This window comes from Colias philodice, chromosome 17 (genome assembly GCF_061535455.1).
Source record: "Colias philodice isolate Cphi_HAF_F1 chromosome 17, ilColPhil1 Martin Lab GWU primary, whole genome shotgun sequence".
NCBI classification, from domain to species: Eukaryota; Metazoa; Arthropoda; class Insecta; order Lepidoptera; family Pieridae; genus Colias; species Colias philodice.
In genome coordinates this window covers 3,795,910-3,819,152 of record NC_143102.1, presented here as the reverse complement: position 1 = coordinate 3,819,152, position 23,243 = coordinate 3,795,910, and the positions used below count along the sequence as shown (strand labels likewise).

Below are 23,243 nucleotides of genomic sequence, written 5' to 3'. Positions count from 1 at the left end.
AACTCAAGCCTGAACGTATGTATGTTTATTTTAATAATTGCGAAGTGAACAATAGTTGTTAATAATTGAATAATTCGATTAGGTTGTTTTGGACAATGTTATGTGATATTTACTATATGTATTGTATGTATGTATGTTTGTGCAAATGCGTGCGATTTATCATGGAGTGAATAATATTAGTTATTCCACAGTAAGAATGTTTTCATTTTGCTCTACGTCGACTTCTTAGCTCTATCTACTAAGTTTAGAAAATTTTACGGTATTTAATATTAAAAATAAGACTAGTAAGTGATGCTTTATAATTCGCTAGATTATGAACAAGACATCATGTAATTAAAACCTGCATGCAAAACATGCATTCCGCCCAAGTACGTCATGGAAACTGTCCCTCTACCACTAATGAAGTAACCCAGTTCTGTCAATCAGACGGTCAATTCGGTGCAATTTCTATTCGGCTAAACGCATAACGCGTCCGAATTCCTGATGTATCACGGTTGTCGGTGGTCAAAGGGCTGACTGTAGTAGTGATTGAACGATTAACTCCAGGTAGATAGCTTTATTGCTTGTGTCATGGTCAGTGATGTTTTTAGTACTTGTTTAGTATCTACTATGCAAAGGTGTAAGGTTAGATGTTTTTTTTTAATTAGTACCTAACTACCTAAATGTAAAATAAAGCACACAATTATAAGAAACTTTCTTTTTTATCATGTCCTAATCTTCACCTATTAATCATACTATGTATACCTACTCGTGCCCTGTTGAAGTTTCTTCACGAACATTCTAGAAACAATTATTATTACGATTGTAAATAGCCTTGTATTTCCTTAAAAATCTTTCTGGGTGTATAATTTATAAATCTATAAGCCTATTGTGATTTGTGATGCTAAATTTATTGTTACCAGTTTTAGACAAGGCCATAACACCACGGACTAAAATAAAATTGCCTTCAAGCGATTAGGGTATTTTTAAACATAAGCCTCGGATTGTGTAAACAAGTTTTCTAAGTTTCTGTTGTAGCGCACAAAGAATAAAAGCTAAATGAACGTAGATGTGTCCACTGCCACTTGAAAGTTCTTATCTATTTTCATTGCATTCATAAAGTCTCATCCAATAAATAATTCATTTTTATTCGTCTTCTACGTATTTATATTAAAATAAAATAACTTTATATGGTTATTTCTGTTTAATAATAGTTTATCTAGTTGATATTATTTGCTAGTGTAAATTAGTATTGTGATGTTTCACTCGACTAGAAATTAAAGATGTTTAACATATTAAAAATGTGATTTGTTATTTATTACTGAGATTAATCATTTCACATGAAATTTAGGACAGAAAGCGTCGTAACAGTTTGCCGCTTAAAAAATATGATTCCGTCATATTATGTAGATTGTAGATATTTTCTGAAAGCCGACTTATAACTTATTGAAATTAAAAAAATTACAAATGTTTATGTTTAAGAAACTATATAATACACCAAACCTATATCTGTTGAATTTTTTACTCTTTATCCATATCTGTTGATAACCTCATCTTTGCAACACGCAGAGGGAGATGGGTAGGATCAAAAAATTGTGCTTCCAATAAGGGACATCATTAATTCCCGCCGGTCGGGCGATGTCGGGGGATTGCCTGCATTACTCTAATAGGTTCTGAGAAAAATAACGGATCAATATCCGGGGAATCGCGACTTTGTTGTGGACGTTTATCAGCTTTGATTGCTGTGTATTGTTCGCGGGTTTACCGTGCCGTGGGTTTGATAATTTTTAATTTGGTTGGATTTCTATGGTTTTTTTGAGAGGAAAGCGTTTGTAAATGATTTATGTATTGTCGAATTAAAATTAGGTACGTTTCTATTGTAAATTATGTAATTAACTATGTAATTGAAAAATGTATATATAGATACCTAAATTTTGAATAAAATATCAAACCTCTACGTTTTGTTTTACTTATGTTTGTATAATTCTTCATGTTAACATTATTTATTTCTGAACAACAGTAATTGTCAAAAAAACAATGGTACGGGAGCTATTAACGTTTTAAAAAAAGTCATTTTAGTATAGTTGGGTTTTTGATATACTGTTTCTCTTGCTATTTCTCTTAGAGTCCGCGCTGTCTGGCTGGCCGCAGTGGTTGCGTTTATTAGTGCGCACAGGAAAATATCCGTAATTTAAAGTCATTTATTAACGCGTAATTTTTAATCTTTTGCCTTTAGATAGATCCATCAGACATAAATTTGTTATTGCAAGACGTTTTTTTCGTTGTTAAATAGGTGCCATACGCAATTTCTTATTTCAAAATCATTAAAATGTCATCGAAATAAGTGAAATTACATCAACATGATTCCGCTTAAAAGGTAAGTAATAACTTTATTACTTATATAATATTATACTTTTTTAATACTTATATTGAATAATTAGTAAACTAATATTTTTAATAGATGGTTTCATATTTATTACACTTTTGGGTATTAATATGAATTTGATGATATTTGGTTTTTATCAAGTTTACATTAACGTCCTATTTGAGGTTCGTTGGGAAAATGAGGCACCATGGTAGATTGTTGCTAAAAAATTGTAAATAGTAAAATGAATATTATACATAGTATATCCTTCACGGGGACTCATGTTGATGGAATTTCACTTATTTCGATGACATTTTAATGATTTTGAAATAAAAAATTGCGTCTGGCACCTATTTAACAACGAAAAAAACGTCTTGCAATAAAAAAATTATGTCTCATGGATCTATCTAAAGGCAAAAGATTAAAAATTACGCGTTATAAAATGACTTTAAATTAAGGATATTTTCCTGTGCAGATAAGATGCGCACTACTAAACGCAACCACTGCGACCAGCCAGACAGCCCGGACTCTAACCGAAATAGCAAGAGGAACAGTATATCAAAGAACCAACTATACTAAAATGCTCACTTGTCAATGTTGGTAGCTCCTATACGACAACAGCAAAACAAAATAAAGAAAACACCATTTCAACGTTGATTTCAACCGTCTTTAAACACGTGTTCTATAAAACAACATTCTTACAAAACTTCTACCCCAGCGTTCCACATAATTATCCGACAAAAACATCCTTGGATTTTTGGCGAGTTCGTTAGGATCTTCGGGAGCGCTCCCTAAGCAAAATTAATGATTCTCTTTATTGAAAGTTCAATTTTTTGATTAGGAGCGACCCGCGGACTTCCCCGGGAACACTGTTCAAACAACGGATAACAGGGTATTTATTTGCATTCGGTCAATAATGATTTGATTCATGTTTAAAGGCTGTGCTTTTTAACGTTTATTGAAATTGTTGGGGAGTACCGTATAATAAAATGTACGGTAGAATAGTTCGCAATTATTCTTTGACATATTATTTATCATCACTATTTTCAATTATTTTCAATAGTTACAATAAGGTTACAATTAATTTGTAAGTAGATTGTTAAAAAATAGTTTTTTTTATATCCAAATAGTAAAATGAGTTATGATACAAAATCAATACCTAAATTGAATATTCTTTTTGTACTAGATTAGTGCACTGATTACGATAAGTATAAGAAAAGTGAAGTATTTAAACTAGACATTTTTAAACAAAGATTAAAACATAGCTTTACTTAAGTTTACATATTCATTAAAGCAAACCTGAGACGATGATCGCATTAAGCATTAGGCACCTAATTTTAAATTTAAGAACACGCTATAAACAACGCCTCCAAGACCATACTTGTCCGCACGAAGGAGCCAAGATAAATAATTCAACCTTATAGTTAGGTAGACATTACAAATTGTAGCAGGCACGCTGGCGTAGTGCTGTAATCTGTTGGCGAGTGAGGCGACCGGGGCGAACCGGACCGGCCCCAGTGAGAATCTAATTTGGTTCCGTAGCCGTCGCTCATTTGTTCAAATTACCCCGCACCGACGAGACGTAGACGCTTCTAGAACAGTGTACATTTTCTTTGCGACTTTTTTGTATTCTTCCAACGTATTGTCTTATTATTTGTTGCCGGGATTTGATAGGAAAATAATATATTATCAAGGAATATATAAGCTCGTTATTAGTAATATCAATTCACAATGATCTTTGCTGTACAGATTACGAATATTCTTTTTATGTAAACTATTATTGTTGGTATATTAGACACTGACAAGTATAATATTATATTTGTATTATCTCCATCTAAGAATTATGAGAAGGCATATTACCATTATAAAATAATTTAAAGCATTCTAAAGGAAACTTTAGTATGTGACAAGAATTTAACTAAAATATCACCAATATCGATTTGTGGACTGTCTTGCCTGACCTATTTATATTCTGGGAGCAGGTTTCTGATCCTTGTCCCGTCCCACCTCCATCTAGTCGGAACTTAAACTATTCCGCCCGGAGGCGATTTCCTTTCTTTGTTAAACGTAATCGCCCCGCATATAGAGGTATTGTCAATTTGGGACATCTTTGATGCTTGTTCCACTTTTAAGTACCCGACGTAATAAAGGAATATATAAGAATTCAATGTATTGAGCTAGAGAATTTATTTCTATGAAATTCATAACAATATCTACCATACAAAATGTAGAGTCTGGGATAGAAATGCAAGTTTCTTGACATATATACTTACGATCAATATAAAAGAAATGTGGTAGGTACATAGTACCATATCATACCAAAAAAGTTTGAACCTTAAATCGTCACGCCTTCATATGCATCTATTGTACATAATAGTCTTCAGAAATTAATAATATGTTTTGCCAAAGAATCAAAATGTTCAAGAAATGATACGAACTACAAAATATTTATTAAAACATAGTTCTTAGTACATAATATTATTATATCCATGATACAATCAAGGTATTTACAATGTATATTCTCGTTAGCGTTATGTATATAGTATTGGTATATTGTATTCCGCAGTGGTCAGCGACGGAGACGACACAAATTCTCACGGTGATTGGCTTGTCTAATGAGAATGTCCATTGCTATGTCGAATATTTAGCTATAGCTATATAGGTATCTGTGAAGCTGTGATAGTGGAAGGGTTGATAAAATTATCTAAGTCTGGTGTATTAATAGCTTGTTTCTCATGATGGAATTTATTTTTAAAGACTTTTTGTGTACGGCAATATTAATTTAAATATGATTGTGTTTGTTTGGTATTTGCTGTGGGTATTTGTCTCTATTTGAAACAGAAAGTTCTGAAACCTTAGTTGTTGGAAAAAAAATTGTCGTCGTGGATTTCTTTGTTTTTTTCTATGTAGGAAGAATACAAAGTAGTCTTTCCACAATATTTTGTTTATAGCACAAGCATTTACTCGAAGTCCTATAGAATCTTCGAAATTTATTAAAGTTTATTCCTATATAAATGAATGTAATATACTCCTATTTCTCAAGAATAACATACGTATCCCACTCACTACTTCTAACACGGAACATCAAACCGAAAACGACAGTTGATAGTTTTCATAGTCATCTTAACAGTGTGGAACTTTCCCGATTTCCGCAGTAGCCTAACAAAATGTATTTTATGCACCAAATTAGTTTGACACCTGGCTCTAGATGAGGTGGAACATTGGAAAGGGGGCTGGAAGTGAATCACAGGTCTTGTGTGTGTGGTCAGGGGATAACTAGTAATGTTCGGCTGTGTGTTTTTGCTTTATGTTGCGTGAAATTTTATTGCCGCGGACGCGATGCCGCCGTGTCATACAATCAAAATATTATAGATCTCCAACGGTTTGAAATTATTTTAATCGTGTTAATGCAGATTGCTTTCGTGTCCCGTGTACCTTTGTTACTCAATGTTAATCAGTGATTGTTTTAACCAGTTCTTGTTGTTAGACTCGTTAGCGCTTGTACAGAATTGAGTATTCCTTCTGTTATAATTCAGGTGAAATATGTAAATTATCTGCGCCTTTCACGTTACAGAGTTTCATATAAATAAGTATACTTATGTGTGGTTCTCTATTTGAATCTTGAACATTAAAAATTAAAGAGTTTCCAAATCTAGCTATTTGCTGAGCATTATACAAATGAGGCGGACGCGGCTTTGTTGAAGTTAACTTGCTAAACGAGAGAGGCACAGAACAAACAGAGGGTCCTGGACAAATATGGTCTACTCCGACTTGAGTGTCCGGTCCTCTGCAGAATGAATAATGATATTTTAATATGAGGGACATGAATTGATGCTTTTGTTTGAAATTTTAGCAATTATTTGGCTAGTAGCATGGGTAAAAGATGTTTTATAATTCAATTTAGGCAATAATTTCCAAAAAAATAGATATGACTACACGTATCACCAAAATTTTAAACAGAAACGGGAGGTTCTGAATGAATTAATCACTCAGCATTCATTTTTGAAACAAATCTAATTCCAATTGATCTTTACCCGTGTTTTAATATACTTTAACATAATTTTATTTACTAAGTCACAAAGACCCATAAATAATCGTTATAAGTTTATAAATTCAGTAACAGTTAACAGTTAATTTACTTAAATATCTGTTCGCTAACTTTTATTAGATTCATTACCAATAAATAATTGCAAGATAAAATCTAAAAAAAATCATGGAATATAAATAAGTACCCCGTAACCTTAAGTACTTCCAGTCCCATAATGATACATCACCTTGATATCAGATTTTTACTGAATGAGCCACGTGCAACCGAACACCCTCGAGAGCTCGATCACCGTCTATCATCTTGTCAGTGAAGAAATTAAACCTCTTTGTTAACATAACCAGATCAGAATGACTGGAATTTTTGGTAGATTGATGATTTGTGTATGTTGTGATATTTTTGTTTTGCATCATCACCATGTGACTAAATCATTACAACATTAAACAATAGATTGAATAACGAAATTGGGGGCAATTTAAAAATTGACCCATAATAATTTCTAAAATAATTGTTAGAGTTACTTAAACAAATTAATTTAGATGCTAAATTGTCTTTAAATTATATAAATTTCAACTACCTCGTCCTGAGTGAATTTAAAATAAATTGATTTCAATTTTTCATTTAGTATCAAAAAAAATTTCATTAAAACTAAAGATTTTATCACTGTTATTGGTAACAAATGCAATATAAAACAATAAATACTTTAGCTCAGTCTTCCCTTGCCATTTTATGATTACCGCTCCATTAAATGGTCAAGAATCGGACACAGTACCTAAGGTCGATTACTTTGTACATGATGCATTATATCCGTAACATTACATTTTATTGATAAATCGGCTATAACCATACAAGGGTTCTTAAAAGTTGAGTTCTTTCGTATATTAAGAGGAGAGAACGATTAAATTCAAAACCTTGTTTGTATATTTAATTAAAAATTGCCACTTGAAATCTTCATCTTGAAAATGAAAACGAAAAATGTATAAATTATCAGAATTGTGGTTACAAAGATTTTATATATGAAAATTACTTCTATATCGACCGTATAATTCTTTATCGATTAATAAGTCATTTTCTATTCCAGGTCAACCGAGCGAAGCTGGGAGAAACAGATAGTTGTGATTAAAATTCTAATTTCTAATAGTTCCCCACAGTCACACCATGTCTTATTGATATTCCGCCAAATATCACGTATCGCTGAAACCCTTAAGCAACTTGTAACTCGTCAACTGGTAACAGCCTCTCGGATATATTGAGAATATAAATATCCTACGCCCCTAGCCCTTTCTCAGCCACTTAAGATATCCGTCTTGGACCCTTATGTCCTGTTCTTGTGTTACGGAAACATCTATTTTGAGTTACAAGCCGTCCCTTTGCATATTATAGCAACGGACTATATTCTGGGCCTCACATTAAGATGTGAGGCCCAGAATATAGTCAAAATAATAGCAAGTAGTAAGCTACTTGCTATTATTTTGCTTATTGTGTAGTTGTATGATTTATTACTGAAATCATTGTTTTGGCATTCGCATTACTTGTGTAAATATTATTTTATGAATATAGTTGTTAACTCAGTAAAATTAATATTCGTATATAGTAGAGCTTCCATTGCATTAGGCATATTTATTTTGTTTACAAATTGAATGTTTTTAGTCCAAAACTATACTTTAAATTATACAGAATACAGTATTTTTAACATTGCATACATATATAAGGATTAGTTATAAATGCAGGGGTTTAAAAATTGTAAATCCGTCCCTGGATAGAATGACGTAGACCCCATGGGAATGTAGACAGAGTTTGAAAAGTTCATCGTGTTTTGAATTGCTTAACGGGAGATCGTATAGGTAGGAATAGTGTTAAGTTCTGTGTAGCCTTCTGAGAAGTGGATAGTGTTTGTAGTTAATTTAATTGATGAAAACTGTATGGAAATCATTGATCTAAAGTTAGAAAACATAGCTAATAAATAATGTAAAACATTTACTACTATAAATTTTGTTTTTAATAATCTGTATGTTGGTAACGTTAACTTATTAAGCCCAAGTTAAGTACATCAGGAAAAAATCCGGTCGTGGTGGAAAACCCTGAGGGAGGCCTTTGTCCAGCAGTGGACGTCCCACGGCTGAAACAACAATAACAACAAGTACATCAGGATCTTAGGTACATAGCGTATGAAGTAGGTATTAAAAAAATCATCAGACTTCCAGAAATAGGAAATAAATAATAAAAAATAATATTCCTAAATGCCGTACGGCCTTACACCAAAAAAATGCGTCTGTTATGTGTATAAATATATTCAATGAAATTCCCAAATCTTTGAGGGAATTGCCATTTAATATTTTTAAAAAGCGTTTAAAAGCCTGGCTAATTGAAAAATGTTTTTATGACTTAAAAGAATTTTTTCAAAAATCAAAATATGACATAATATTATAATTTTGTAATTGCTTATTTATATAAATTAAATTGTATTTGTAGTAATTGACATTTAATAGTAAAAAGCGTAATAATTGACATAAATATTATATAATAGTTAATTGTAAGTGAAAAAGGGTACATAATAGTTGACATGATATGTATAATTATTATAAAAATGATATTTATGTAGTAAGACATTGACATTCTCTTGTTAATTTTTGCATGCCAATCAATTGGCGATTTGTGCTGAACAATGAATTATGCAACATCTGTAAATCTACCACATTTCTTGCAAAATAAATCATTTCATTTCATTTCATTTCATTAGGTAACATAAATATTGGTACCTATGTATAAAAGTATTATTTGTGTATGAACATTAAAAATAAGAACGTATGAAAGTTTCACTAACATCAAGTTTTACACCATACCAACAAACAAAAACAATTTTGTCCGAACTCCGAACACGATATTTATTCCTTTATCTCTACAAGATAAATAAGGAAGCGATTTGCTTGAAAAAAAATCACGGTATAATATACAATATGCATTATATAATATGTTTTCTATTTATTTTCCTTATACACACAAACATCAAAGGCACTGCAAGATCTCATCTTACGTGACGGCAGATTGTAGTGATGGATATTAATTCTTGTATTCTTTTATCTTCGCCATTTCTTGTCCAGACAAGCGCTTAATTCAATAAGTTACAAGGAGCTAAGAAATGAAGTGGCGATATTATGGATGCGTTGCTGTTGCTAAGCTGTCCAATGTATTGGAAGAAAAGTGTACCTAAATTTATAAAGTGGCTTATTAATAATGTGATAAATCGTATCAACATGAGACGAATTTGAATGATAATGTAATGGCTCTACGTCCAATGTCTCTTTAACAATTAACACACGATTGTAGCACCATGTACCTAATATGTGGCAATTTACTTAAAAAACTTTATGGTATATCCCTGAATTATGAGAAAGATGTAACAAAGAGAAAATGAAATTTCAACACTGATTCATCACCATATCCATGTCTCAAGCACATTATGACTTAAAATAGATAAATAGATAAAATAGTATCTATATATTGTTAATAATTAATTGTGTAATTTTAATACTAATATAGTTTTTAAGGTTACAAGATACTAACAATTACATATTGCAATTATCTGAAATCTATACTAATATTATAAAGAGGAAAGGTTTGATTTTTTGTTTGTTTGTTTGTATGAATTGAATAGGCTCCGAAACTACTTGGCAGATTTGAAAAATTCTTTCACTGTTGGAAAGCTACATCATTTCTGAGTGACATAGGCTAGGTTTTATCCCGGAAATCCCACGGGAACGGGAACTATGCGGGTTTTTTTTTGAAAACGCGGGCGAAGCCGCAGGCGGAAAGCTAGTAAATAAAATAAATAACAAATGATTTATAGATAGGTACATCAAACTAATAACTATCGACATCCAATACCAGTTTAATCTAGCTTTAACACAATCAATGCAGTTCCAGAGTATCTCAAAATAATTAATTACATAAAACAAGATCCAATTTTTCGTACTCTACGCATTGGGCATCGGTCACAAAACGCTACTTACGTAGAGTACTGTACTCTCAACTCGGGGGAGGCGACTAACGTTCATTCTTGTGTGAAATTAGCCTAAGTATTTATAAGAATCCATACTTTATCTTCATTTGTCGTAAATATTGGTTATTTTGCTAATCTAATATTATTTTTTGCTGAATTTTTATATTACCTAGGTAGTCGAACGAACCTTGAACTGAAAAAATCTTGATATTTAATGAGTTCCTAAACGTTTTACTACAATTGAGTAGGTTGTATATGCAATTTTTTTTGGCGTCAGCGTCGTCGTTATCTAGAAAATTATCTATTAATTAGGTGCATACCTATTTTATTCTTATAAATATGAACTGTAATTCCAAATTGTTTTCGATCTCTGATAAGTACCTACGTAATGTGTTTTCTAGTGCAATTTTCGCCGAAAATCTAAAAAGATAAACACATTAGCAAATATTAAATGTCCAGTGATATAAATCGAGTCTCCCCCATGATCGCCGAAATCCTCTGACCGTTGGGGAAATGTGACACGTTTTGTACAAAAACACACTTTTTATATGCATTTTAAACATCCTTATCACAAGGGAATAAGGTCTATTTTATGTTGTTCTTGTAAAAATGAAATTGTTTTGTCCTTTATTGGCGTGATCACGGGTTGACACGTGGGCCGCTCCAAGTTCAGACGTCTGCGACAGCAGAAGACAGAATTTCCAACTTATATCTAGTTTCATTGAATTTTACTATTCTTGCCATCTCAATATTGGAGAACATTTTGTATTATTTAGATTTGAAAGTTCGAAATTTAGTACATTTTGAGTTAGATTTGAAAGTTCGTAAATTTTATTTGGAGTTCTTAACGAGCTATTTAGTTTTCACTGAAGTTTGAATGTATTATTACAAGTTTAAAGTTTGATCTTGTAAATTATTTAAATTAGGTATGGAAATAATAAAATGTAGAGTTCTATGCATCATATAAATTGTTGCCCAATGCCCTTTATGCTTACAAAATACTTATGAAAAGTTGTCACAGCGAAAATCGAGTCCAGAAATTATAAATAAGAACTAGTTGATTATTTTTTTTTTATTGCATTTGCAAAAAGGATATTAAGTACCATAAACTACACAGCTATAAACAATACTCTATTATCTATGTACATTTTTACTCTGTGACATTAGATCGATCCCCAATCGACGCGACAGGACAGGTGTTACGCAAATATGTCACGGTGTAGCCGTCACATTCAACGCGCCCCCGTGCTCGCAGTCAACTAACCCTCATTACACCTCAACCGATATATTACCTATACCGATACATATAACAATACCATAGATAATACCTATACAGTTGTGTACCAGCGATTATAGAGCTGAAGTCGATGAATTTAAATGCGAATTCTTTATATACCATGGATAATAAATATGTACTACAGACTATAGAGTATAGGTACTAGCGATTACCGAGCTGAGGACGATGAATTGTTCTAGAATGATCGATTCGATTTTCAATTTTTTTTATATTTGTTAAATTGAATGTGAGACATAAAGTTTATTTTTTTGTTTCTTTTTCAATGTTGCTATTTAAAAGTTAGGTATTTAGTTAGTTTGATATAATATTTAATTAATAATATTTAATTGAAATTCCTAATAAACACACACCACTTATGAAATGTGGTGGCGGTAGTCCGAAGATGAGAATACATTTCACAGAAAGTTATTTATTAAAATTATAAATACGATTTTGCAGTAAACAACATCCCTCACCATTTCAGCAAGAACGATAGAAATCTTATTAAGAACCTTAGTTTAATAAATACAAATTATATTATATCATCCATATATATGTGTATTGTGTATGTATGTTGTATCGACGCGGAGACGCGTTCCAGGCATGCCGCTGACGTGATAGATGGATGCTATTTAAGACATGCAGCTACCGACATCCATTAGGAATGTACTAAATATCTATTGTATATTTAATTATTAAATCATAATAGTAATAGGCTTTTACCTGTACTGTTTTAGATTATATTTTGATAGATATTATTAGTTATTTAGACATTGGTAAAGTATAATGTAGTAGTATGGGGTTCAATTCGAACATTCCTTATTACAATATAGGAAACGTGTTAGAATTTTGAAATTATTAGAACATAACTAAGTATTAGATTCTTGATTTAGTGAAAAAACAGAATGCACTTTAAAGATTATAACCTAATATACTTAACTTCATAATATATAAGATGGTAGGATGTAAAAACAATTTTTAATGCACCTAATGAAGGTATTCAAGCTAAACTTAAGTAAACGTAAAAGCCATACACCGTCTTTATATCATGTTCAGTAACTTAAGACATGAATACTGAAAGCGCTGAAAGCGAATCGTACTTAGCAAAAGTGCAAAGGAAATCTAAATCCTTTAATCCCCTAAGAATGTTAAAAACCTAAGCTTGTAGAAAAGCCATGCAAATACAAAGGTCTTGAGTGAGGGTCGGAGGGGCTGGACAGGGGGCAAAGATACCGCTTTAACGTTAAGCCTTTAATAGCAATCGGATGGCTAATAGAACATTCTGGAATCCCTAATAAATAACTTAGTATAATTATAGCTGTAAGTCTGTCTTGCCGCAAAAATGTAGATGTAGGATTGTTAGATTGTTGAGCATTTTGTTTGAAGGAATAGCTTGATGTTTTGTGTGTTAAAGTAGGAAGGTATAGTAAATATTAATACGAAACGTGTTTGCTACCTATAAAACATCTATATACCAACTGGTTATAATGTTGCATAAAATAAATAAATAATATGCTTCTGCAATATAAACACGTTTAGATCCCGATATAATAAGAAGCCAATTTTCTATATTCAACATTCGTTTTATTAATACAATAATAATTTTAACTATTCTAAGAAGGGAAACTTATCAAGACTGTATACCTTTTTCAACGTTTATTTAATCTTATATATAAAAATGAATCGCAAAATGTGTTGGTAAGCGTATAACTCGAGAACGGCTGAACCGATTTCGATAATTCTTTTTTTATTATATTCCTTGAAGTACGAGGATGGTTCTTATGTAGAGAAAACGTAAACATGTACCACGGGCGAAGCCGGGGCGGGCCGCTAGTCTTATATATAAAAATGAATACCAAAATGTGTTGGTAAGCGCATAACTTGAGAACGGCTGAACCGATTTCGATAATTATTTTTTTATTATATTCCTTGAAGTACGAGGATGGTTCTTATGTAGAGAAAACGTAAATATGTACCACGGGCGAAGCCGGGGCGGACCGCTAGTCTTATATATAAAAATGAATCGCAAAATGTGTTGGTAAGCGCATAACTCGAGAACGGCTGAACCGATTTCGATAATTCTTTTTTTATTATATTCCTTGAAGTACGAGGATGGTTTTTATGTAGAGAAAACGTAAATATGTACCACGGGCGAAGCCGGGGCGGACCGCTAGTTACAAATAAAGAGAAAAAACATCTAGACGAAACATCGTAATGAGCTGTACAATTTGCTACGATATTTGTATACGATAAATGGAATAAAGGTTACCACACGATAAATCATACACTCCCTGCAGTATTTATCATTTCTTTGTCCACAGTGAAGATTTATTGTGCAAGCCTTGCTCCTTGGAGACGATGTCCATAATTCAACAGCCTTTATTTATATGTTTACCTGTTTATGTAATTAAGGATTGTGATAGAATTCAATTATATGAGTAGAAAGGAACAAATAATTTGTTTTTCTTTACTAATGAGGTATCTATTGGATATGTTTATTAAATAATAAAGTATCTACGTAGTTTTACAAGTACTGTTAACACATGCCTTAATAATTTGAGAAATGTACAGTCTCTTCATTATTCTCTGTATACATATGTGTAGGTCTGTAGAAATAATAGCATGGATATAATCTAAATAATAAATATGACTATGTAGGTATTGTATTAGGTACTTATCCAAGTACAAATTGCATCGATTTACAAAACAATACCTATGTTTGCTTTGACTTTACATATTCATAATATTATATCAGACGAATTAAATCGATTGCTTCTTCACTCTAATAATATTTGTTTAATTTTCATTTTCAAAACATACCTACTTAGGTACCTACCTATCTATTAATAAAGTTAGCAATGTTTATTTCTAAAACATTGCTAGGCCTAATACTACTTTACTTAGTTTGACGCTTTCGTATTAATTAATGCTATTATAGCTTCAGAGTTTGTAATTTAATACTTTGTTGTTCGATTCGTAGCTGATTAATTAGTAGGGATGATATGAAAAGTAGGTTCCCTTCAAGTTTCGTGTCTAATAAGGGAAGTTTGCGTCTTTTCGACTGAATTTCGGCTTTGATGAAGGGCCGGGATTAGAAAACCTTTCAATGTGTTTTCTTGGAAAACAACTTATTCCGAACAGTGATTTAAATTGAAAAAGTCTAACGAGTATTTATGCAGTGAAAATATATGTAGGTATTAGATATATTAAGTTCTTATGAATAATTAACAGCAAAAAATTTTTAGAATATAGTAACTCTACAAAAATTATTTTTGAATGATATCGAACAGCGGCGAGAAAGTTACTCTACGTTTCAAACTATAGGTAAATTAATACTCGTATGTACCTATATGTTTAGCTACTACATATTATGTATTCTGTGCCTATCTACTAATAGTACTTACCTACATGACAAAATATGTATATCAATACATGTAGGTACAATTCCATTTATAACACACATACAACAGCAAAGGGAATTGAAAAGAATTATTTATTACTATGACAGCGTGTATAAATCATAGTCGCCCCCCGGGCTGGTCGAGGGCTGGCCTGATCCCATCTTAATATAGTTCGGGAAAAAGTAACCCGATCGCTGGACAAGGAAATTCACTTTACACCGTCTCGGGGTTTTTTTCCCGTTTTAAACAAGCGGGAAATGTTTAAAAGGTTCCACGGTGTTCCTTATGCTGGTCTATACTTGGAAATGGATAGCTGTATTTAAGTAAAAGTACCTAAGTAATAGCGTAAATGTATTAAAAATACTTAAGGTATTTAATCATAAGTAGGTAGTAATTACGTAGCCTATATATCTATATATCGCTACCTAGCTAGGTTTACATTGAAAACCTACTATGGGATTATATTTTCAACATTGTCAATGTTATTTATAAGAATATCAGGATAATTGGAATAACTTAGGTAACACGTGCATTTGAAATAAATAACTTATCTAACATACTTAGGATACTTAGGTTCAACGGTAGTTATTCTAATGAATAAACAAAATACAAAGCAGAGAATCAAAAAATCTCCAAGAAGAGCTGGCCACAATCCTTTAGCATGCTCATTGCTCAGTCGAGGCTCGATAATAAATCAGCTAGCTAGGAAATTGCCGACGACGGGCGTCGCTAGATAGGGTGGGGTAGCAATTTAATTAAATCTTGCATCGAAGTCCTGAGGCCTGCCGCCGACCTAACGAACAACCATTGTATTTAAATAATGCGTGTGTCGACTTTTTGTGTCTGCCGTAAAATAGAATTAAATCGAATTGATTGGAAATTTTGTCGACGAAATTGCGGACGCGATTTTTACCTTATTAACTTTTGCTGTCGGTTATTAAGTTTGGCTGTTCGTTTTTTTGGAAGGTGTGTAGGTATAGAATTTGTCTGCTTATTCTATAAAAAAATGAGCGTGTGAGCCGAGCCCACGTGTCAGAAGTGAAACTTCTTTGGCAAGATTCAAAGATATCAAAATCGCCTTACTGCCGTGACGGTATTGCCATGACGTGACCTTGAAAATTAACTCTCAACGCTTCAAGAACTTTCACTTCAATAAGAAGAAAATTATAGTATATACCTAAATCTCAAAATTATAGTTGGATTAAACTATGACTGTGTATCTACATAATAATGTTAGAATGGTAGAGATCAAATCAAAATCTATTATTATTAATTTAGAGCGATATATTTCTCGAAATATTTTGTGGATAACAATTAAACTATCGTTACCATCTCGAAGAAAAGGAGTAGGTACCTATAAGATCCCCCTCAGCAAGATATTATAAATACCCATGCTAAGTACTTACTCTCCTCAATTGCTCATATTTCATTTAGAGGGCACTAAATAAGGCTTTATTACGTAAATAATATCCCCCAAAATTTTCTCGCTAATTAATATAAGGGTTTGCCCGTTTAGCGGGATATCGTGGAATTTACAGTGGCTTGTTGCCGCTTTCATAACACTTGCCTTTAATTATAAGAATTAAACTTTGTTTTTTATTTCTGTGCTCTTGTTAAAACTGATATACATAGTAAAATAGGTAAAGCCACAAATTATAAAGTATTGTTAGATATGATTATTTACTTGTGTATTTTAAGAATACATATAGGTATATTATTTAGAAATTGTAATTGTAAAGCTAAATGTGATGTTATCACAGTGAAGACATTCATAAATCGAGTGTGTTAATTTCCTGGTTGAAAAAATGTAGAGACGAAAGCTCAGTTGTTGAATCTGTATAAAACATACGACTTATAAACACTTCTAAGAATTGTTAATACCTACCTTGTTAAAAATTATTGTCTTCTTGCATCTTATGAAAGTGGAAAGTATAAAAATTTGCATATTGTTAATATATACGTAGACTTGGAATAACTACCTATGTTTTTGCATGTATACTTCAGTATGTGCGTAGGTTTTCACCTTCTGCTGAATCAATACATGTATCTTTAGAGAAGAATAAATAGGTACAACACCTATATAGATACTCTTTAAGGAAGTATCTATAGAATACATAGGTACTTTTCCAGTAAGCCCACTATAAACAGATCTCAATGGAACACGTCTCGTAAATAGACCAAATGTACAGCACGTTACAAGAACAATCTGTACATTTGGTCAGGAGAATGCGATTTACATATGTTTGAAGTATTCCCGAAGGCCGGTACATTATTCAGGAGGGATGCTTGCACTTAATGTACGAGTAATGTAAGGAAAATGTTATTTCGAGATACAAGGATAGGTGTGTTCAATGCTGTAGTGCTTTGAGAGGACTGTAGAGCCTTGACTATTGAGTAGGTATTATCTGGTGCTACCTATACTATTTTATGTATAGGTAGGTACATTGTGATGATGAATGTATAGATTTAAAGATAGGAGACACAAGAAACACACAGTTTTATTAAATATAGGATAAGTCTTCTTAAGACTAGGATAAGTCTTATCTTAAGACTTATTCTATAAAGCATAAATGGAGGGATAGAGAAATTTGTTGTGGCGTCCTTTTAGGTCTCTGTCCGTTGAAAAATGTAACAAATTTTTGTTATTTTATCGAAGTACCTACCTAGATTAAAAAAAATTCCATCATAATATTATACCTAACAATAAAACAATTTTAAAGTAGATCTCCTATAACTACTTTAAAATGAAAATATGATGGCCGTAGTTTTTAAATTTTAGAGCACACAATTTAGGTATTTATTTATTATGTATATAATGTACAATTTCGTCTGTGAGTATATCCATGTGTATATTTCTTCTCCATGTGTATTTTCTAAAAGTTACGGTTGGTTCCCAGCGACGCGTCCTCAGATGAATCTTTAATGCGAGCTCAAATCACAATAAGAATACGAATTTCAAAGATGGGTTCGGAAAATGTACAAATCAAAGACTACGGATAAATGTATTATGGGATGAGCATTGTTGAAATTCGGGTACCTAATTTTTATTTGAATCTAAAAATATGAACGATTGATAAATTGGTTAACGAGCTTTTATGTTTTTTACAGATACCTACAGTCTCTTTTTAACTTACGTAGAGTACCAATACCTATTTATTTTTTGCTAGAAGTATCCAAAAAGCTTATAATTTTGTTGCACATTTTAATTGTGTAAGGAGAGCGAGCGTAATTCTTGGTAAAAAGATGGATCTTCCCAATTTACTTTGTGGTCCTATTTCCTACATCTAAATATTCTGGGTGGAAATGCTTGATATTGAAGCAGCAGATGGTTGACCTCGTTCTTTAGAAATATCGATTACAGGAATAAATGTATGTAAGTAGAAAGCTACTACTGTCTTCTCTAGGGAATGAGTCAACAATCGATGTGCCAAATTAGGTAAGTTTGGTTTCGTAATTGCATGTGTTTTAACTTTTAATCATTTTACCATTTGAAATATAATGCATACTACCTTAACATAATATAGTAAATAGGATTTCTAAATTCATAACTAGGTATCTAAACGGTCTCGTATAAGTAGATGAGTAGTCCCGGGTTCCATCCTCGTTGAAAAATAAAAAAAAGTTTCGGTCTGGCAATGAAAGATAAGCATTTGCCTAAAGACAAAGTGATCAGTGTAAGAGCACTTGCACCTGGCCAATTCCGGTTACTAGTGTACCTAATTGGTACTACCTAGTCTTGTTATTATAACCTTTACATTTTTCAAGGTAGGTAGATAACCTATCTTGAATATGAAGATACGTTGAAAAATGTAGAGCTGCTGTAGAGTTTGGAATAAAACTGAATTATTGCGCTCTGCTTTAATCAATGTTTTAACAGTATACCTATGTGTATTGTGTAGTTATGCTAGGATGCAGATAAAATATTATATATTAGTATAGCAAATGTTTGCAGGGCGGATCTGCACTCCGGTCATTCCATAAGTAGTGCAGGAAGTTTTTGCAGGTGGCCAAGTTCCATCGATCCGCTGCGGTTAGAATCGCGCCACTTAATGAAATAGAAATTGGCGACCTCTCGAAGACAAACTCCTAACCCTCGCCCGTCCCTCTCCCTCGAGGGGGAACCGTCCGCTCAAGTGCCGCTAGAAAGAGACGAAATATATTTATACAAAGTCAAAGACGACCGACGAGTGGGATAGCTGTATTCATTATGAATATAATGTGGTTGCGGCTGTGTCCGTGCGTCTGTACGCGGCCCCTGCATGTGTGCGTAAACGTTTCTCAACGACGCGGTGAATCAATATTTCATCTTTCTGAAGGACGATGACTAGTTTAGCCCTGGGGCATTATCTTCTTTGCGGAGCATGTGGATTTTTAAATTTAGAATGGTCACACAGTTATCTTTGAGATGGCTGGCTGATTTGATTGCTTTCTAATTTGAATTACATTAAATTATCATCGTGCACGAGTATATAAGCTCTATGTAGCCAACCACAAATCGTATCCAAAAAAAGAACGTCGCAGCGACTTAAATCGATTCGGAGAAATGAACGTCTCGTGTTGTGGTTGGTTTGCGGTTTTAGGGCGTGGCTTGTGGTTATATTTACGACCGCCGATTGGTCGATCACCTGACCTTTGCGGTTAGTTGTGTGGTTTCTAAGATTTTCACCCCATGGAAAAATAGATAGCGGAAAATATACGTAACGGGCCCTCCGATTGGTTAGTCGGTAATTTTGTGGTTAACCGCGATATGCTATTCGTTAAGATAATAATGGGTTGTTTGAACGCTATTGGAAGGATTTGTCATCGGTTTGTTTGGTGTCCGTGTATAAAATGAAATTACACCAGTGGCTGCGGTTGATTCTACCGAAATCGTTCTATTCGTACGCCTATAGAGGCGTTTTATTTGCAAATTAGATCATTTATTATGTGACTGTTACCCTACACTTATGTTCGAATGGAAATTTTATGTGATGAAACACTGAAATATTGAAATATAATGTTAGGAGTAACATTAAATGAAATGTTTTACACAAAAACAAATACCTATCACATACAAAAAATGTACCTACATACATTATAGATATCTACCTAATATCTATCTACGTATATGTAGCGCTATATTTTTAAACAATTTAACTTAAAAATACGCCCTCTCACGGTCTAACGCAGAACCATTTCATGATTATTTTTAACAAAACTCCCTCAAGTGTGCTCCTTTTCGCTTTCTTCGCCTTCTTAAGAAACGCCTAAGAAAGTTTCCTTACCGCCCGTCGTACGCACACATTGCAATTTTAAAAATAGAGTATAGAATTTTCAACCTTATATCTAGCAAGAAAAGTTTGCTTTTCGTTTAGAATTCAAATATCTTACGCTCTTTTGTTTTTCTTATTATTCTCAAAGAGCCCCGAGTTCGAAATGAGTGTAAATGCCAAAGAACGGGACTGTACTTACGACCTTCTTCCTCCCCCGATTTATTTCTAACACCCTCCGTCTACAAATGAAACAAGACTTAAACGAATTCACACTCTTAACGCTCTACATTCTAAAGTTATAGCAGTAGGGTGCACAATTCTTTGGCTGTATTGTGGATTAGATTCGAAAATATGCGTTGTAAGTTTTAAGGAACTTTTCGCCAGCTGAAAGTATCGTTAATGTTTTCGTATTTTATTTGCTAGTGTGAGTGAGAGGGGCGCTAGTGCGCTCAGTTGTTAGAAAGCTCTAAGAGATGGCGCTGCTTAGTTTTGTGGTTTTGAAAGTAGATATTTGCTTTAGCGTAGAGACGCAATCTAAGTGTAAAATGAGATGAGGTTGCTTTTAAAAGATTAAAGTTTTATATGAACCTTGCTACGTACTTATTAATAGTGAGGTATGGACTGAAGAATGTGCTTATAAATTATTATAGATATATTGAAATATGTAGTGCATAGATATTTATTAAAGTGAAACTTTTATTACATCGTCTCAAACTTTTTGGTCTGTGTAGCGCATGTCGCGTGCATTGCAGCTGCCGAGTAGGTATACCTACTCGGCAGCCGACCGACACGCGACATGCGCTACACGAAGCAGTGTTCGGAACCGTTCGAACAGTTTCACTTTTACCGTGGTTTCATAAAACCACACAACATTTTTTTCCATTATTTGGTTGATATGAACATCATAATCCACATTTTCCAGTAGGTAGGTTATATTGAAATATCTCTACTGAGATCTCTATGACAGTGAGAGATTGAAATAACGTTCAGTTTTTCAAGGTTTCCTCGCATTGAATAAGGCCATCAATAATGCTATCATGATAATTAAATCTAACCTAACCTGGATGGCTATCTTATAATCTGTTATCTTTTATAGATCGAATTCGTTGAAGAATCTTATATTGTTTTTACCATTTTGAATATTTTAATGAAATTTAGGAAAGAGTTACCTTTAATTCAGTTACAAAACACTAATACCTAGTTAAAAAAATTCAAACTAGATTTGTTAATTATATTTTTCATACATAAGTAATTCCGTTTTATTCCGCATGTATTGTACCAGGCATGTATAAACTGTAAGGGTTGAAATCAAGGAGGGCGGTAATGAGGCGGTGACCGCGTAATGGTAGCCATGGGACCGCGCCGACTTAAGACGTTGGGACCAGGGTTGGTACAGATAAAAAATATACTACGAATTGAGGAACTACTTTGAGACCTACAGATAAAAAAGTGCTATATGCTAAATGCTAGTCCTATGCTATGCTAGCTAATTAGATATAGTCAACTAGAAATATCAGTAGGTAGGTAGAGTCAGCAGATATTTACATTCTCTGCGATTTTTTGGAAATAAACGTGTGTATTTTATTCGAGCCACGAGACACATAAGTAAAGACACTGTACCTAACTATGTAACTATTTTATTGTAATTTGAGATAGAGTCGAGTTTTCGTTTGTTATTTGTTTCTTTAACTTGGATTTTAAAAGGCTTTTAATTTTACCTCAATTTTTTGTTTAAAATTATAATTCATATTCATATAATGTATGAATTCAAATAAAGATTTTTATTTATTTGTTTATATTTCATAGGTATTTATGAAAAGCATGTTAGTACATGATCTACTAAATATAGGTAAGTAAAATTTCCTTAGTTTATACCGCTAGAGCCAGCCCTACAAGGAAATAATTCTTAGCGAGGGTTTAAGACAATGCTGATGTTTATTCTTTATCGCAGCCGTGGGAAATTTACGCCGAGGGGCCGTTGGTAATTAAAATATTTCCATTCACAGTGCACTATGCGCTCACCGCTGGAAGACCTGTTTAATTAAACAAGCCTAATCAGCAGCCCTTTGTGAGCGTTAATATAAGCAATTTTACGTTTTTATTATTGCGCGTGATTTTTGTGAAAGATTGATGTAGGGTTTGGTTTGTGGTATTGAGACGGATAAGGGTGCACTCACACACATCAGTCACCGTCAAGTCACCGATGACTGATCGGTGACGGTTTGTGTACGTATCCACAAACACCAGTCACCGTCATGTTGTCCGTCAGTCACGTCGCCGGTTTGACTGAATCATTGAACACATACATCAGGTTAGTCAGTGATTAGACGTGTGTCACGCTAGAGAACATGTAGCAATTATTGACGGTAGCACGACGCTGACTGAACTGAGACGTGACGGTACCGGGTGAGTGGGGATAAAAGTATGATGCATGTATGGAAAGATTATTTGACGTGCCTGACCGGTGACGTCACTGATAGATTTCGTGCCGGCGACTGTCGTGTGGGAACAGAGTCATACTAGAACTATTGATACATATTTTTTTTTAATCCTGTCCGGTGACGTGCCGTGACGGTGACTGATGTGTGTGAGTGCACCCTTAGAATTGTAAACTGAAGATCTAGTATTAGATGTGACAATTGTTACGTAATTGTAGGTATAACGCTACGTTTTGCAGAATTTTCTTCGTCAAAATTTGAATAGATGCAAGTGGTTTGTGAACTTTGCCTTTGATGCTCTACATCTATTCAAAATCCTACAAAGTCAATATGAATTGGTATGCAGATATTTGATAGTTATAAGTAGATGTTACTTGTCTATCAGTATCTAACAATTTCGAATTAATATGAGTTATTTTTATACCTATCTAAAGAAGAAAAACTTACCTAATTTAAACATTAAATGTAAAAATTGCTGAAATTCTAC

The 23,243-nt window shown here is 33.1% G+C and overlaps 1 protein-coding gene across 1 annotated transcript in view; it reads left to right on the top strand.

Moving 5' to 3' along the window:
- Pgant5 (polypeptide N-acetylgalactosaminyltransferase 5) overlaps positions 1–22,688 on the top strand; it is a 170,599-nt gene extending 147,911 nt beyond the window's left edge. The window contains exon 15 of the transcript XR_016316963.1: positions 22,485–22,688. The gene's annotated coding sequence lies outside the window, so the exon portion shown is untranslated. The remainder of the gene's footprint in view (positions 1–22,484) is intronic.
- Positions 22,689–23,243: the final 555 nt, after the last annotated feature.